An 11101-nucleotide genomic window follows, 5' to 3' on the forward strand; every position below is an offset into this window, starting at 1 on the left:
AGGACCCCGAGGACCGAGAACCCAGCGCCGGCCCGCCACTCCCCGCCGCTTAATTACCTTCGCCTCCACCCCCGGGGGGAGCCTCCTGCACGTCGCCCCCTCTTGGAGCCGGCACCCAGAGGGGGAATTCCTTCCCGTTGACGTCCTCTTCCGAAATGCAAAAGATCAGTGACTTTGACAGGTAGATGAGGGGGAGGGAGTAAGGGTGGGCGGAGAGGAAGAGAGGATGAGAAAGGTGCCTCTCCCTCCAAAAATATAGTGATATTAATAATGAGATTGCAGCCTTCGGAGGTCGTGCCAGCCCAGTCCGCTGCTCGCCGGCTCTCCTCCGCGCCTCCTCGCGCCGCTGCTTCTGACACTTCTCGCCTTAAACTTTTACTGAGGGATATTTTTTCTTTTTTCTATTTCTATTTCTTTTTTTTTTTCTTTTTTTTTCTTTTTTTGTTTCAAGCCGCAGGACGATTTTCTGGTTCCCGGGGATCAGAACCAGCGGCCAGGCGGTTCTATGCCGCTTGGCACCGCTTTCATTTTATTTCAGATGAAGACGTTGAGCTTAGTCAGAAGGGGCATAAATCAGGACAATTAGCATTGGCGCCAAGAAGATCCTCTAGTACCAATTTCGCCCGGGCTTCCTTCGCGCATTCCTCCACTCAAGTCAGAAATGTCACTGCACATAGCGCTGATAGCTGCGAGACGCGACGCACCCAAAGTCCGTTTGATGAAATATACATGGCCCACGACGCTTCTGGATTGCGGCTCCCGGGCTCCCCGCCCCCGCCCGCGGCGCCCGGCCGGGACCCTGCTCCGAGCGGGCAGCGAGCTCCCGGCAAACTTAGGGGCTACTGCCAATTAAAGAGTGAGCGCTAGAGCCGGAAAGGGGAGCGGCAAAGAAGCAAGCCCGGGGAAGCCGCAGCCCTTGGAGGGGTGGCATGTACGTTTCACTTAAAAAGCAGATCTTCTTCTGCAACTGCCAGCAAGTGGAAGGATAGCAAACCTTATACTACCTCGAGACCTGTGCGCTCCGAGCGGTCCTAACTCCGTCCCGCTCGCTGTTGCTGTTGTTGCTGCTGCTCCGGCCGCCCCTGCTGCCGCTCCACGACCTCTGGGCGCTGAGGCAACAGGGCCCCCCTCCCCCTACTTCCCATCCCCCCGGCTCCTCCACTGAAGCGCCGTTACCAGTAACTCCTCGTGTACCTCCTACTTCTGCTGCCGTCCATCCCAACCCTCTCTCTTCTGTCTCCTCCCCAAACCGTTCCCAAGCACACCCTTCGCCGCTAGAAGTGATCACAATGGTGTTTTTCAACCAGCACTTCCTTTGCCCAGAGGCCCCTACAGCCCTAGACTGGAACCTCCTCCTTTAGAAATTCATTCCCCTTTAGAAAGTTGAAGTTCAAGGGAGAGCTGTGCATTTCAGGCTTCCTTGCCTTTTCTCAGAGAAAGACAAATGCTCCGATGCTCTAGGCTTCATTCCCCACCAAGGTGGGCTCAGACTCACCTGGGATCACTCTTAGCTACACATTAACGTCAAACAGAAACGAATCCGAACTTAGATAAGATAGGGAGACTTTCATTAGAAAGACTGACTATTGCAACAGGGAAAACGCTCTGATCTCAGAAATCTGCAAGCCTCTCAAAACCAAACAGAAATCGGCTTTCCCCCCCCCCCCCTGTATATATAAAGGGAGCAAGTAACAGGGAAAGCCAAGTAGATGGGAGAAAAACTCGCTTCAAGACCCTCATGGTTGAACAAGAAATGTGTCTCTGTGGTCCAAGAATTTGGAAGATAAGCTAACAACGGTGAATGTTTCACATTTTAGTTCTTGCTCAGATCTGGGGGGCAAGCTAAAGTCCAGGGACCTGCTGGAGAGAAGCCTGACTCATGTTTGGTCAAGGCAAAGCTGGGGCGGGAAGAAATGGGCAATTGGGAACACTTAGTCACTGTGTGTCCCACAATTAAGGTAGGAGGCTGAGTAATTGGGTCATTTTTCTGTGATGACTGGGTGTGGTGTGGTAAAAGGATGCATGGGGGAAAAGTTTGTTGAGTTGGGCCTATAACCAGGCCCTCCTTGGCACTGGGCAGCCAGAAAGTGGGCAGGGATTTCAGGCACCCCTGGCCTTCCCTCTAACACCTAAGAGGCCACAGTGAGTCCGCCCTCTGAATCTCTGAGTGCAGGAATCTGGGGTTTATGTGCTTTCCTCTTTCCCGCCTTTGTCTTGTAGTGCTGACATTGCAAAAAGGAGTTACCTGTAGGGCTGAAACTCCTAGCAGGGGTTCTTAGACATTGGTCAAGTCTGACTCTTCCCCGTGTCTCCGGCCATGCTTTCCAGGTTTAAAATATACTGACTATACGGAGATGTTACTCACCACCTAATCCTCCTTCACAGGCCCTTACAGCCCAGTTCTTTCTATGGGAGCCTTTGGCAATAGGGTATAAGAAACAATACCAAGAGTGGCCTTCTTATTTCTCGTTGGCCCCTTGGCCTGGATCCTGAAATACAGACAGTTCTCAGCCTTTCCCCTCTCTCTTGCCCTTTTCTCTGAAGGCAAGAAAGCCTTTCTGAACTCTCATCCTCCACTTTACCTGGTCATTTAAGGCCATTCTGTAGTAAAAAGAAAAGAAATCTATGCAGAGATTAGAACATTCTCTTCTGGAATACACCAAGATCTTTGTGATTTTGGCTCCCAACCTGGAAAAATACTTGTTTTCATCTGTCAAAATATTGAAACTAACCTCCCTTCCTCTCTTCCTGTATCATCCGTCATTCCCAGGATTCCTTTGACTATGAGGCCGACAGCAATCCCAAATAAGTGTGATATGTAAATGAGAACCTTTCCAATTAGGTAACACCTCCCACTACAGGAGTGGGAGAGTCTTTCAGAGGTGAGTTTTTCTGAGGAACATGTGCTCTGACCTTTGCAGAAGCTCAGTGAATCACCAACTAAACATGTGGATCTAAACTCAAGGAAGTAAATCAGAATCATCAGAGACTTTTCAACATTAAAACCCCCTCCCTTCCAGATCTTGTTCTCTCCTCCAGCAGCAATCAGGTGAGAAGGACATTTTTTCCAAAAAAGCACTTTAAGTAGATCTGATGTACTTCCCCAAACTGACATGTGTATATTAAACCAGTTTTCCTCAATATACCTTTGCATATTTGTTTATATAATATACACTGATCAGAAATTGACTTTAGAGATTTCATTGGCACCAACAGAAATTATTTAAGGCATACCTACCTTTCCTTATCATTCTTTGCTTTCTCTTGCCATATATATATTTAACTTTCTTTGGGAAAACTATTTTTCTGTTTTTATTTAACCTTTCAACTCTACTGTTTTTTTTTTTTTTTCTTTTTCCTTTTGGAGAAGAATGGTTTGATCTTTCAGTTCCCTGGCTTTAGATCTTTGGCTGGTTTCTACACATTCCTCATTCTTCTTCAACTTAGATATCCATTTATTTGTAATCTTGTTAGGTCTCTAACTGTTGCTCATTTTTCTAGGTTCTTAGCTGCCTAAAAATCTTCTCTTTAGAGATTTGGCAGGGTTGTTTCAATACCTGTAACTTCATTATGCCAAAGTGGTAGTGATGGCATATTTGCAATATATCTGGTCCAAAAAGACATGTGTCCTTTTTTATAAATACTCTAAAATGCTTGACATAATGTAGGTATAAGATAAAAGTCCAGTGCGGGTGTGAATAGCTTTAGCTTATTCTCATGATTCATGGCCTCCTTGGTAACAGGAGTTAACTCTCACTATATTAAATTAATATGTAGATGTCTAAAATATCCAAATCATGGGCACATTAGACACTCTGGGGTGCTGTAACAAAGACCATAGATTGAGTGGCTTTAAAACAATAGAAATTTATTTTTCACAGCTCTAGAGACTGGAAATCTGAGATCAGAGAGCCAACATGGTCAGGTTCTGATAAGAGCCCCCTACTGGGTTGCAGACAATAGACTAACTCCTTGTATTCTCACATGGTGGAAGGAGGGCTAAGGAGCTCTCTGGGGTCCCTTTTATAAGGGCACTAATCCTACTCATGGGGGCTGCATCTTCTTCATGACTTAGTTATCTCTCAAAGGCCCTACCCCCTGATACCATCACATCAGGAGTTAGGATTTCAACTTATGAATTTGGTAGGTATGGAACAAAACACTTATTTCGTAACAAAGACCAAGTTCTATTTGACCAATTGTATACTATGTGGTAGATGTTGTTTATAACTGCTGCTTGTGTCCCAGTAGAAATATCCTTCAACTTTCTTGCCTTCACTTTGTGCTCAGGGACATGTTTTACTAGAGAGCCATTAGCTGTATAGTTTTGACAGGTTTTGAAGTTTCTTACCTGACAGGCTTTTTTAATGCTCAAATATTTTGACATTTAAACCTCCAGCAAGCCCTAAGCATTGGTCTGGGCTCTATAAACTAGATTATACTGGCATTTTCCTGCTATTATAGGAATACCAAGGTACTTCTCTTACAGCTTTAAATTTGCAAGCCCAAACAATTCAAGTAATTGATTATGCTCAACATATGTATACCAACAGTCTCATTTAGTTCCTCTCAAAGTTAACAGCAGACAAAAGGACGTATTGTTTAATGTAAGAAAACGCACATATTTACTGAGTTAATGACACTGGAGCACAAAAGTTAGCAAATAGTGTAAGACATTGCCAGTTAGTGACCGATGCAAGGAACATGTCTTCTAGCACCCATGTACTTTCTAGTATATGGCACTATGTAGAATAGTTTGGAAATAATAAAATTAGCTGCTTGGTTAAATTATACGTATTTTTAAATGAGCAAAATAGGGATTTTTAAAGAGAAATCATGCTAAATTAAAAGATGACTAACTTTAGTCAAGTATTTTATGTCTCTTTTCTATTCCAGTCCTGGAAATGTTTAACAGAAAATAAGGTTTCCTTTTTTTTTTTTTTTGTTTACCCCTTCTTATCCATAAAAAATCAAGAGAAATCACTTTTTAATTTTTGTGCTCTGAGTATGTGATACTAAATGTTTTTATCCAACTGATGAGTCTCTTAAAATCATGACACCCTGAGCTTCTATTACCCATTTCATTTTCTTTGAGAATCAGACAGAACACGTAGTCAATATTTGTTTAACAGTTTATCTTTCTTCTAAGGCTATTAAAAATAAAGGCATCCCACCAGCAGTTTTGGATAATGCTATGTTCTGAACAAACTTAATAGGTTCCCATATGCTTATGTTTTATTGAGCTTCATTTGTCAGTCTAAGATCCTCAACTTATTTTTTGAAAACAGGAGATTCCACAATTAATCTAGTGTGTTGGCTGAAAAAGTTCAGCCTCAAAAATCAACAGCTGTGTGGATTTCCTCAAATGTAATTTTCATAATTTCAATTTCTCTACAACAACAAAATTAGCCTTTTCAAAATGAGAAGGAAAATACATAGAGAAGATTGAGGAATGCCCTTTGCTTCATTTAGAGAACATTCCATCAATTCCATACCAATAGTTCTCCTCAATTTAACGAATATTGATGGAACGCCTGTGGCCTGCTGGGAACTGTCCTTGGTGCTGGAGGAAATGCAAAGCTCTTAAGTCTAGGTAGGTGCTAACAATCAAACTGTAATGTGCATCTTTAGTATTATATTAGAGATAGCTTAAGGGAAAGGTAGCTCTAATGGTCAAGTCTAGGGACTCCTTTTGTGCACTCTTAAATGTCCACAAAGATGTGTATCATGCCATTGACCCAAAGGAAAATAGAGTGCAGCCTCTCTGGTTTAGTAGCCTCTGTGGGCAATCCTTGTACTGTCCCACAAATATGGGGCAAAAATGGTTCAAGGATAGAAAAATAGCAAACACAGGCCAGGTGCAGTGGCTCATGCCCGTAATCTCAGCTCTTTGAGACGCCAAGGTCGGGGAATCACTTGAAGCCAGGAATTCAAAACCAGCCTGGCCAGTGTGGTGAAACTCAATCTCTACTGAAAATACAGAAATTAGCCAAGGGTGTTGGTGCACACCTGTAGTCCCAGCCACTCTGGAGGCTGAGGCAGGAGAATCACTTGAACCAGGAGGCAGTGGTTGCATTGAGTGAAGATCACGCTACTACACTCCAGCCTGGACAACAGATGGAGACCCTATCTCAAAGAAAAGAAAAGAAAAGAAAAGAAAAGAAAAGGAGAGGAGAGGAGAGGGGAGGGGAGGGGAGGGGAGAAACAGCAGGCAGAGAAGAGAAATATAGATCACAGGGTGCCATTTGGTTTGGGGTGTACTCTACCCAGATGTATCTTTCTGCTTTTCTTGACTTCCTGGTCCTGGGTTTAGTTTGAGGTTTACTGTTCTAAAATTACTATTTTTACTGCTTTTTTTTAGCAGCTTTATTGGTACCATCCTTTAGTTTCCATGTTGAATGGAAGCAGTGGATATAAGCTGGATATTGGCTTCTAGTGAGTAAACTGGATTCATGCCAAGTGGCCTTTACTTCCCAGTGGGCTGCCAAGGATTCTCCCTCTCTTACAGAAAATAACTAATTCTCTTAAATCCTGCCTCGATTTGTAAAGGAGAGGAATAAAGTCAGAAGTATTATGAATTCTCTTCTTACTTCAATAAGTCAGGAAGAAACTTGATTGTCAGTTCTCCAAACTTTGAAGTCTCATAGAAAATGACACAATAGTAAGATATTACAATAGATTTCTATGATCTCACAGAAATTCTTTTTCTTTGCTGCCTTTCTATTTCCTCTTCCTCAGACATGAATTTAGCTCCTGTGTGCTAGGGACTGAATGAGAAATAACAAGATAAATAACACAATCTCTTCTATAACTTACTGTCTGTTGGAGAAGATAAACTTGTAAACAAACAATGTAATACTGCTGTAGGAACTGAGATAGACACCCACAGGGAGCAGATTAGCCCCAAAGGAAAAGATGTATAATTCTCCTTGGGGATTCTGAGAAAAGCTAGATAGATGAGATGATATGTGAGCAACACCTGAAAAGATGAGTAGCCGTTCATCCAGCAGACAAAGAAACAAAAGGCACTGTGACCAGAAAACAGGTGATATGGTCAGGAAGTCCAAGACAGTAGAGCATATTTTGTCACTTCCAAGTCGTCTGACACAACTGCACAGCTCACAGCACCATGCAGATGGCCTTTGTAATGAACATTTACGTTTTGATACTAAAAATGACAAAAATTGAGGGCATTAGGAGAAAAATCAAGAATCAGAAAGTATCCTATATTATTTAGGTTGAGATATATTAACATGTAATAATTTATCATTATTGACCTACAGAAATGGCAATTTCATATGTCTCAACCTATTAGCACCCAGTACTTCCAATTTAGTTCTTAGTAACCTGCTTTAAGACAATAATCTAAAACAGCAAATAATTTTTAAACTTCTATATTTGCTTTTGGAATACATTATATTCCTTCTTTTGGCAGGAGATATACCTTCCTAATGAGATTTTTTGCTTAGATTGGTATTAAAATTAGCTGGATTTCCCTGAGTAAGCATTGAGCATGAGAACGTGCCTGCAGAGCAGACTGGGGGTGACCGAGAAACCCAAGGTTCAAGCATTTAACCAGGCATATGCCACACATGAATAATGAAAAGTTTAGTAATTAGTAATTATAGATACTAATTAAGCCTTAGACATAAAGAACCAGTCCTCAATCATTCTACGATGGTTTGCATTTCTACCATCCTAAATCACTGTTTCATTCCAACTCCAGTTGGAGAAAAACTATTTGTCAATAATAAAGAGGAAGATAATATAATATAGGAAATAATGCCCAAAATCAAGAAATTTAGAAATGATTATACATGATGCAAGGACAGCAACAAATTGATGATTACAGTAACCAAGTACTTCTCTAAGACAAAGTGAAATTCAGGTTTTCTTTTTACCTTTTTTGGAGAATTTGGTAAATCCAATTCTTAAGTGGTTTATGACCAAAAGGTCAGGAGATATATTGGTGATGAAGAAAAAAATGAATCATCTTTCTTATTTTTTACCTGCTTTCCCCACATACTCCCACTGCCTTCTGCATTTTTAAACCTGTTTTTTAGATATCTATGTAAAATGAGATGCTGGAAATCACCTCAGCCACTGCCCTGAAACTCTCTCTGCCCCCACTAGCCTGAAAGCTGAGTTCACAATAATGAAAGAGAGGTAGACTGTCAGTTACCATATATCATGGTGTATATATTACTGTATAGATGTTGTAATCATTTTTTTAAGGGATGGGGTCTTGCTCTGTTGTCCAGGCTGGAATGCAGTGGCACAAACATATTTCACTGCAGACTTGAACTCCTGGACTCAAGAAATCTTCCTGCCTTCACTTCCCAAAGTTCTGGGATGACAGATGTGAACCTGGTCCAATTATTCTTATAAGAATTGATTGATAGGCAAGGAGAGCCAGATGCTCACAGCCCACTAAAACCTTCAGAAATATAACCTAGGACTTCAATAGTAGAAAAACTGAGACTGATCTAAATGCAGGATTCGTTTAAAATTCATATGTTGAGATGCTGCAAACGAATTTTCAGAAAACCCAATGAGATACAGTGTAAATATCACTAAACTAGGAACCAAGAAACTAAGCTCTTGTTAACACACTTTTTGGCTGTGTGAGTTTTCCTATGTCATTTTACTTCTCTGGGCCTTAAACTACCTCATCTGTAAAATGAGGAAGTTGAATCTGATGATTCTAAGGCAGTTATTCTTAAATGGGTTTCATAAACTTCCTAACTCAGAATGACATTAGGGGCTTGCTAAAAAGCAGGTAGAAGAGTCCATCCTCTCCCACACTGACTGAATTAGCAACTCCCCAGGTGGTTCTTATTTAAGCACATTAGAGTTTGAACATCACTAGCCTAAGGTTTGCTCCGGATTTTGCATTTTGAGTCTTGCTTTGAGGTTGGAATTAATTTAAATGAAAGCTAAGACAAAAATAAATCTCTCCTTCATGTTTCTGGATGATAGAATAGGATCTATGATTTCTAAAAGTTGTATATAACTTTCTATATATTGGAATTAAGTGGGATATATGTTTGATTCCCTGAAAGATTAGATAGAATAAAGGCCAAGGACTTTGAAATAATATTTTTAACACACACATAAAAAATCAAAACCATGCTCACTGATGTCCAATTTCTGGAACACATGTATTAGCTATAAGCGCCATAATCTCTCCTAGAAGTCTGTTACTCAACTGGTAAAAACTAGTTCTCTGAAAAGTACCATGAGATGCAGTCATGAGGTTTTAAAAGCTTTTGAACTTTTTATTCCAGTTGAGTTTCTTTAAAATTAGTCAGGGATTATTGGACTTTCTTTACCAGCACTAGCTTATATATCTTTATAAAATGTCTTTGTAAATTATTACAGATTTCCACAAAAGTTAGAACTTTCAAAACATTTCAGAGTGAAAACTTCTCAATTAAACAATATATATGTATATATGTATTATATATTTGCCTGCGTTTTCTGTGTATTTAAATTAATTATTGTGAAATGTATTCTAATGTATTGGCAAGCCTTCAAAGACCAAAGGTAAAGTCCTTGATATATTGCAAAACAGTTGCATAGCCTTAGATAGCTGGCTTAATCTTTCTGAGCCTGTATTTCCTTAGCTATAAAATGGGAATAATAGGACTGATGCTGAGTATCTCATAGGATTGCTATGAAGAATAAATGTGCTCTTTGGTAATAACAAAAAATGTTTGCAAATATTAGCTATTATTTGCTTTCTATATTATAGTAGTGAAGCTTCCATTATAAATATGTCAGCATATGTTCTGACATTTATTTATTTAAGTAATTACTTATTTAGTAAACAAGCATTTTTGACAATCTATTATGCTTACAACACTGTACCAAGTACTCAGATAAATCCAGAAAAAATATAAGCTGTGATTTCTAAATTTGAGAAACTTAAATTTTACTTGAGGTTTTATAACAGTATCACAAAGTGTAAGGTTAAAAACTCGGAAATACAAATGTTTTAAGCTGGCTAGCAATTGACCTTCTAAGATCAAGGAGTGTTTCATTGAAGCAGGTGAGGTACTGAGCTAGACCTTTTAGGGTTTGATAGACAAATAATGGAAGGAATCTCAGCGAGAAGGAGACTGCACAAGGGCAAAATCAGGAAAGGCAGAAAGGTCAAGCCATTTTCAGGAGATCGGGGAGCAGCAGTGTCGTTGGAATTAAGGTGCCATGTTAGAGAATGGTGGACATACATTTGGAAAATTCGATAAGCCCAAAGTTCATTGCTTCTTGAATTCCCCAGTGAAGAGTCTGAAGTTTACATAGGAGATAACATGGAGCAATTAGAGTTCTGAGCAGGAAAGATTCATGAATAATGTGGTGTTTGTAAACAAATTTACCTGGAAATATTGTTCATAATGAATTGGACTAGGGAGATACTGTTAGAATCAGAGAGAGTTATCAGGAGTCTACGGTATGAAGCCAGGAGGATGATGATTTATACCAAAATAGTAGTTATTAAAATAGAAAAAAAGAATACATGAATATGTGAGGCAATAGTGAGATTTCTGAATTTACTTATAAAAATAATTTCAGCTAAACAATCCTTTCAAATTAGATGAGAATGAAAACAGTCCTCTAAAGCTCTTACATTTTCATTTTCATTCAAATGTTTAAACTGCACATATCTTTCCTTTATTCAACCAAATATTTATTGAATGCATCATATGCATTGTTGTAGGAGTTTGAGATTGAATGATGAACTAAACAAAGATTGAACTCATGAACCTCACATTCTACTTGGGGGACAAAGGATAGAAATGTTAAACATATTTAATAAGTAATTATTATAATTGAAAGAGAAAAATATATGTAAATAAGAAAAAGTAGAACAGGATATGAGGGATTTGGAGGGATACATTGAGGACAATTCCAGTGTAAAATAACATGGTTAGTGTAGCCCTTGCAGAGAAGGTGATATTCAACAAAGTCTTAAGGAGGAAAGAAAGCTAATCTCACAGATATTTGGAGGAAGAATGTTACAGGCAGAGGAAATAAATAGCACAAGGGTTGTAGCCTCCCTAGCATGTTGGAAGAGTCCAGTGTGGCTAGAGATTTAAGA

General features: G+C 39.8%; 1 protein-coding gene across 5 annotated transcripts in view; it reads right to left on the reverse strand.

Annotated features, from left to right (window-relative positions):
- The window catches only part of NTNG1 (netrin G1), a 359892-nt gene extending 358606 nt beyond the window's left edge, over nt 1-1286 (reverse strand). For 4 of the 5 annotated variants that reach the window (XM_011968880.1, XM_011968877.1, XM_011968878.1 and 1 more), the window contains exon 1: nt 1005-1286. The gene's annotated coding sequence lies outside the window, so the exon portion shown is untranslated. Of the gene's footprint in view, nt 1-57; nt 514-1004 lie in introns of those variants that run through there. The other variant, XM_011968876.1, reaches the window with a different exon arrangement.
- Between the last annotated feature and the right edge of the window lie 9815 nt (nt 1287-11101).

The sequence above is a fragment of the Mandrillus leucophaeus genome, unplaced genomic scaffold (assembly GCF_000951045.1).
Source record: "Mandrillus leucophaeus isolate KB7577 unplaced genomic scaffold, Mleu.le_1.0 Scaffold861, whole genome shotgun sequence".
Taxonomy (NCBI): domain Eukaryota; kingdom Metazoa; phylum Chordata; class Mammalia; order Primates; family Cercopithecidae; genus Mandrillus; species Mandrillus leucophaeus.